Here is a 7,999-nt window from a genome sequence, read left to right as displayed (position 1 = left end):
TAGGTATGGTTATATCTATTTGATGTGTAAAAAGTCTGAAGCTTTTAAAAAGTTCAAGGAGTTTCAGGCAGAGGTCGAAAGACAGTTAGACAAACGCATCAAGTCCCTTCAATCAGATCGAGGAGGAGAGTATTTCTCAGATGAGTTCAACGGATATCTCACTTCAGAAGGAATTGTGTCATAATTGACAAACCCCGGTACGCCACAACAAAATGGTGTGTCAGAAAGGCGCAATAGGACCTTGTTGGATATGGTCAGGACCATGCTCACTTTTAGTGAGCTACCTTTATCTTTTTGGGGGGTATGCTCTAGAGACTGCAACTTATATTTGAATAGGGTACCAATCAAATCTGTACCTAAAACCCCATTTGAATTATGGTATGGGTGCAAGCCTAGCCTAAATCATTTTAGGGCTTGGGGTTGTCCTGTGCATGTTCGTAAGCAACAGACAAATAAGTTGGGACCCCGCACTTCTAGATGTTTTTTATTGGGTTACCCCAAGGGCACGATAGGTTATTATTTTTATGAACCCACTGACCAAAAGGTCATTGTTAGTAAGCATGTTACTTTCATTGAGGAGGACCTAATCTCTAAAAGAACTGAACCAGTGGTTATATAAGAATTGTCTTCTGAACCGGATTTGGCAATCCTAGCAGATGATCCAGTTGACTTCAACCCTATACCAATCAGCACTCAAGACCCTCAACGTAGTGGGAGGATCATTAGGCCACCCGAACATTTCACTCTTTTTATAGAAGAAGAAAAGGCTGTGGAAGAGTTCCACATGGTCTCCATTGAGACAGATGATGATCCATATAATTATTCTGAGGCACTTAAAGATGTAGATGCAAATGAGTGGTTGTAAGCTATGCGCTCTGAAATCAATTCAATGCACTCAAACAATGTCTAGACTCTGGTTGATCCACCACAGGGCATTAAGCCCATTAGATGCAAGTGGATCTTCAAGAGGAAGAGAGGCGTTAATGGGAATATTGAAAGATTCAAGGCAAGACCGATAGCTAAAGGATACACCCAGCAAGAGGGTGTGGACTATGATGAAACCTTTTCTCTAGTAGCAATGATGAAATCGATTAGGATTTTATTGGCCATCGCAGCACACTTTGATTATGAAATCTGGCAGATGGATGTACAAACTACATTTCTGAATGAATTTCTCGTGAAAGCAATCTACATGCATCAGCCAGAAGGGTTCTCTTCAAGTGCTGATGAGAACAAAATGTGCAAACTGCAGAGATCCATTTATGGACTTAAGCAGGCTTCCAGAAGTTGGAACATCTGTTTTGATCAAACAGTCAAAATATTTGGCTTTGAACAAAACATAGATAAACCTTGCATTTACAAGAAACTCAGTGGGAGTGCGGTTTGTTTCCTATTATTGTATGTTGATGACATACTACTTATAGGAAATGTACGTATGCTTTCATCTGTGAAGAAGTGGTTGTCTTCCACATTCTCGATGAAAGACTTGGGCGAAGCTAGTTACATCCTTGGGATTAAGTTCGTGAGAGATCGTAAGAGAAGGATGTTGGGCTTATCACAATCCACATATATAGACAAGTCTTGGCCAAGTTTAATATAGAGAACTTTAAGAAAGGAAAGGTTCCCTTTCAGGCATAGAGTAAGCCTCTCCAAATCCCAATGCCCTCAATCTCAAAAGGACATTGAGGAGTTGAAGAGAATTCCCTATGCTTCGACAGTGGGAAGTCTCATGTACACCATGTTGTGTACAAGGCCAAACATTTGCTATTCTATAGGGATTGTGAGCCGGTAACAGTCCAATCTTGGACATGAGCATTGGAATGCTGTCAAGAATATCATCAAGTATTTAAAAAATACTAAGGATCATTTCTTGGTTTATGAGTCAGAATAGTTGTCAGTCATGGGGTATACAGATTCTGATTTTCATACCGACAAAGATGATAGAAAATTCACGTCAGGGAAGATTTTCATGATGGGTAGTAGAGGTGTTATTTGGAGGAGTGCAAAACAAAAATCTACGGTTGATTCTACCACTAAGGCTTAGTACACTGCAGCAAGTGATGCTGCCAAAGAAGCAGTTTGACTGAAGAAATTCTTGAGCGATATCAGTGTTGTATTCGAGCTTGTCAAAGATCCAATTCCATTGTATTGTGACAACAAAGGGGCAATAGCTCAAGCTAAGGAGTCTAGGACTCATCAGAAGATCAAGCATGTGTAGCGAAAATATCACCTAATCAGGGAGATCATCCAACAGGGTGATGTAGCTGTCATGAAGGTTGACTCAGCAGACAATGTGTCGGTTCCCATGACCAAAGGCTTAACACCAGTTGTGTTTTTGCAACATGTAGATCCTATGGGTGTAAGGCATATGGGAGATTGGCTTTGATGTACAAGTGGGAGATTGTTGGATATGTGTCCATCAAATCCGGTTTAATTAATAAAATTTTTGTTTCTTTTACGCATGACATATATTTTATTGGCCTTGTGAGTTGTTCCATGGGTTTTCACCCAAAACGGTTCTCGACTAGGGACAGGACCGGACAACCTGTTCAAATGGCTGTCACATTGTATGTTACCAGAAATGAGTTTTCGGTGCATAAATGAGGATACACATACTGTGTGTATAGAAAAGAATCTGGTAAGAATCCTGCATGTGCTACTGCCAGTTGTTTGACAATGAGATTCGTACTTGTCGGTTGATCTTTGACTTGAGAGATCCTATTTGTTGCAATGTAGGGTCACTTGTTTTAGTAAGCCAATGGTTGACGTCTTACGGACTATATATCGGTGCACTAGACACGTGATCATGCATTCTTAATGAAAGAGATGCTCAACATGGAATCCACTGCCGTTAATTCAGGAATATCAAGGAGAGAGAAAGTTTGTGATGGATTGAACACAAATCTAGTATTAGTGTTGTTTCTGTAAATTGTTTACAAAACTATTTTGTAATATGAAAAATAATTAGTTATGTATTTAATTATTTGAAATATTTTTCGGACGTCCGATCACTATCACAGAATCTCTAAAATGGACTTGTACAATGAGTTGGGGGTTGGCAGTATATAATTATATGCCCTATAGCTCATTATACGATAGTGGATTAGTGGAAGGTCTTATTTACAAATTAAAGAGTTTAATTGTGCAAGACAATATTTGAGATATTAATTGATTAATTATCTTTTTATTTATGATAATAAATAAAATATAATTTGACTATATACTTAGTCATAATTAAAGAGATATCAATCCCTTTTAGATTCTATCTCTTCCCTCTTTAGAAGTAAAATAGATTTCTTATTTAGGAAAAGAAAGATTTTTCACCAAATTGTGTCATAGAAAACTAAATATGACCAAGAGAATATTCCCCTATGGGAATTAATATATAAAAGAGACTAAGGGAGAGAGAGCTCAACGTTTTGTTTTTGGGGTTCTCCCTCTTTAGTCAATTTTCACTCCCTCTCTCCTCTCTCGTAGTGAGTGTGTGTGGTGGTTGTTGGAATTAGGGTTTATGAGAAACCCAAGAATTTTTTATGAAAATTTGTTTCTTTTTCATTGATTGTGGATCGGACATTCAAGGAGTTGAAGGATCCAATTCCCTACTATTGCTCAAGTGAGGAAGAACTATTATCTGGAGGAGGAGCTTCGATTGCGACTCTAAGATAACTAAGATTTTTCCCTCTTGTGAATTTTATTTTATTCTCTTGAATCCAAACGGAAAAGTAAGCCTTCCCAATCCGAATCCTGTGCGTTATTAGGGTAATTCCAGCACCCAAAACCAAAAAAATAAACGATAAAGAAAACTCTCCAAAAGCCACCGCCCTAACCCTTTGACGGTTTAAATGCTGGGAACTTGGGCCTTGAGCTAGACATAATGGGCCAGGCCCCACCACATATTTTTTAGTCAAGATTTAACCATGGCTTTTGCCATGTGAAACAGTCTATGTCCTCCAGCCGCCGCCAACATCACCTATGATCCACGCAAAAAACGTGTGGCTAAAGTTTTGTTAGGCATCAACTTTCCTCTTTTATCTGGGGCTTAGTATATTGCAAACCGCATACATTTAAAGCAGGTGTTGGGAGGCCATTCCTCTTTCACAAGAAAAAATCTTTCGAGTAGAGCAGCAAGACTAAATCCTGCAAATACAAGAGAAGGCCCATCCAAAACCAGAGATTTCATCTTAGCTTTCGGTCAGGGCAGTCTGGATTGCTCACCCCGAAGACTTCCCAAATGGTAATCTCTCTCTCTCTTTAAATATATAATTGAGTGGTTCGTTTATTGATTACTTGTGGCAATAATATTAATTGTATGCAAAACAAGACGCTTCTCAATGGATCCATCTCGAGTTATACTGAGTTTTGGTAGAAAGTACACTCCTCTCAGGTTCCCTGCCCGGTCAGGTTCGTAGGTTCCTCTCATAGGGGGTCGGAAATGATGACCTCACCCCCTGCCCAAACACACTGATCGGGTGGGGTGAGGTCTTCATTTTTGCCCTCCCTATGAGAGGAACCTACGAACCTGACCGGACAGAGAACTTGAGGGGAGAAAAATTCAATTTTAAGTGTAGCAATGAGACTTTTATATTGTTTGTCAATGTTTGGTTGGTAGAATGAAGACGCGTAATATGGCATGCCAAGAGTTGAATGATTTCATAATAGGTTGGAATCAAGCATGGCCTTAGAGAATGACTTTTGGATAATCGACCCTTATGTGGAGAAAAGATGGGTTGAGGATCCTACTCGGGGCTAAAATTTAAACACCAATAAAGTACATGAAGGAAACGAGGGAAAGTCTTGTGAACCAAAACCAAAATTCCTAGTTGGAGTGTTTGACACGGCAGGGCTTTGGGGAATTCAGATTGTCTATGGCCGGCCTGCCGTAGCAGCCATAGCAGCGCCCTAATGAGGCGCGGTGCAATCACCACCTTATCCCTGCCCGAGCGCCTTGCCCAAGCAGGGGTAAGGCGGTCATTACGCCGCACCTCATTAGGGCGCTGCTATGACTGCTACGGGCAGCAGGCCGTACACGATCCTGATCCGTGGGGGTAGGGGGCCCAGATCTCTGCTTCATCTCTCCTTAAATATGGGTCACAAATGGAGACTGAGATGAATCCATAGAGTCTGAACTCTTCTTCTTTTTCGTTTTCTTCATACGCAGCAAAAAAGAACAGTCCTCATATAGCGTATGGATGCCACACTGCTACTTCTTCTTGCGCTGCTAATGGCCTGCCTAAACAAAACAGGTCCCTCTCTCTCTCTATCTCTCTCTCACATACACAGAAAATTATCGCCCCTAGTACTACTGGGGCGCTGTGCACATCGTGCGGTGCAGCACTGCCCATGTGTGCACAGTGGGCCCCACCGTGCACACATGGGCGGTGCTACGCCGCACGATGCGCACAGCACCCCAGTAGTACTGGGGCCGATAAAGGTATACACACACTTCAAAAGTACCATCTGTAATCCCAATCAAGATTCAACTAATCCATTGTACGTTTAATCCAATAATGCAGGGGCACAATCTGGTGTTTGTTATGGAATGAACGCAAATAATTTACCATCTCAACAAGAAGTTGTGGATCTCTACAAATCCCAAAACATTATGAGGATGAGAATTTATTATGAAAATCAAGCGACTCTCCTCGCCCTCAGAGATTCCAACATTGAACTCGTCTGGGGTATCCCAGAGTCAGATGTTCATGACGTAGCAAGTAGCAATTCCACTGCAATTGATTGGACCAAGAAGAATGTATTAGCCTACTGGCCTAGTGTTAGATTTCGGTATATTTCTGTTGGAAATATAGTAAGTCCCAACAGTAACAATGCCCAGTTCCTTTTACCTGCAATGCAAAATATTCATGACGCAATTGCATCAGCAGGCCTACAGAACCAAATCAAGGTGTCTACATCTATCATTACCGGACTCCTTGGAACCTCCTACCCTCCCTCCAAAGGTGCATTCAGGGACGACGTACGATCATTTATAGATCCAATTATCGGGTTCCTTGCCAACAACAGTGCACCATTACTGGCAAACCTGTATCCCTACTTCACTTACAGTGCCAACCCAGTAGACATAGTCTTTCCTATGCCTTGTTCTCATCACACTCGATTGTGATACAAGATGGTAAGTTGGGACATCAAAACCTTTTTGATGCCTTGGTTGATGCTCTCTATTCAGCTCTTGAGATGGTGGCCGGAGGATCCACTGTCGAGATTGTTGTATCAGAGACTGGTTGGCCATCAGCAGGAGGCACCGGAGCATCTACAAAAAATGCAAGGACTTACAACTCAAATCTGATTCAACATGTGAAGGGTGGCACTCCGAAGAGGCCCGGAAAGGCAATAGAGACTTATGTGTTTGCTATGTTTGATGAGAACCAAAAGATCAGTAATCTAGAGTTGGAGCAACATTGGGGCCTATTTCTTCCAAATAAACAACCCAAATATGCAATTAATTTCGGTTCGGTTCCTACGAATAGCCCCCCATCCGATCCAATTAAGGCAAATTGCCTCAATTACTATATCACTGTGCATCACCCTTCTCTCTTAAACATCTAATTATCAGTCCACAGATGGTCGTACAGTGAAATAGGTCCCGTCCTTCTAAAGTCTATGCAATATTGAGGCTGATTGTTAAGACGTCAATAATACGACTCCTGTTAAGGATAGGGGTTACGATCAAAGTATCTAGATTCAACTCTGACTCAGCCTTACATACCATTCCTTATTTGTAATCTATTATGCACTCTATAAATAAGAAAAGCTTCTGTCATTCTAGATAAGCCAAATCATTATCTGAATCTTCTCTTCTCAACTTAGAACCAGAGTCCAATACTTTTAAGTATTTTTTATTTTCACCCCCAAAAGGTCAAACCACCGCCCGCAGCCGAGGCTTCGGCCTCCCCTACTCAGTCAAGCAGGGTTGACTGAGCATGTTCTAAAGCATGTCATGCCATGCTGATTGCCGTTAACCACCATTGAGCATCGCCAAACTCCACCATTGTCTGCCTATGCCCTTCTGTCCTTGCATGGCTCCCGCACCTTCCGCCTAGGCCTCGAAGGCCCCAACTGGCCTCTATGTCCTCCACCTAGGCCCTCGGTGCCTCCACAAAGCCCCACCAAGGCCTTAGCGACTCCGCCAAGGTCTAGCATGGCCCCTAATAGCCTCGCTAGCCCCTGATAGCCCAGTCGATGCCTCGCTTGGCCTTTATGCCCTTCATCGAGGCCTTGTCTGGCCCTGCCTGGCTCTTGCGCCCTACACCAAGGCCCCGCCTAGCCCTTGCACTCTTAATCAAGGCCCCTTGGTCCCTAGCACTACTGTTTCTTGCCCCTGTCACTACCATCTCAGGCCCTCCTTGGCCCTGCTGCTACCATCTTAGGCCCCCTAGGCCTTTGTCGCCATCGTCTCAGGCCTCCTTGGCCTCTGCCGCTATTGCCTCATGAGCCTCTGGCCTCTGTTACTATCACTTTAGGCCCAGGGACCATGCATTGCCAACTTCAGCCCTCGCCATTGCCCTTTTTGCTACATAATGTCAGATGCTCTACTTGTTAGGTATTTCCAACATCCCATTCTATTCTTGTGATTCATTTCTCGGCTCTATGACAGAAAGTATTGGAACTTCCCTATGAGGAACTATGGATAGTGATATGAGACATCTTGAAACTCCTCACCACCACCCATATCTACAAGTGGGACCCACCAAGTTGAATGAGACAAACTAACTTGCCTGGTCCCCGGCTTGCCTCCTTACTATTTGAGTAATCACCTTTCAAGGTACCTTACGAGTGACACTCCGATGAACCGAGGCAACTACACAAAATACCTGGCCGGCCAATAATACCCTTATTATGTCTTTCCTTCTTAATTCTATTGAGTCGTCTATTAGTCTGAGTTTTGTCCTTCTGAACTCTACAAAGGACTTATGGGAGGTTGTTCAGTAGACATATGCTCAGTAAAAAAATTATGCTTAGATTTATGAGATCCATCGTCCAATCT

General features: G+C 42.5%; 1 pseudogene; it reads left to right on the top strand.

The window, feature by feature from the left end:
- Window positions 1-5,138: 5,138 nt before the first annotated feature.
- Window positions 5,139-6,652, top strand: LOC122641633 (annotated as a pseudogene).
- The last annotated feature ends 1,347 nt before the right edge of the window (window positions 6,653-7,999 follow it).

This window comes from Telopea speciosissima, chromosome 10 (assembly GCF_018873765.1).
Source record: "Telopea speciosissima isolate NSW1024214 ecotype Mountain lineage chromosome 10, Tspe_v1, whole genome shotgun sequence".
Taxonomy (NCBI): Eukaryota; Viridiplantae; Streptophyta; class Magnoliopsida; order Proteales; family Proteaceae; genus Telopea; species Telopea speciosissima.
Note: the sequence above shows the minus strand (reverse complement) of the source record. Positions and strands in the feature narration are given on the sequence as shown.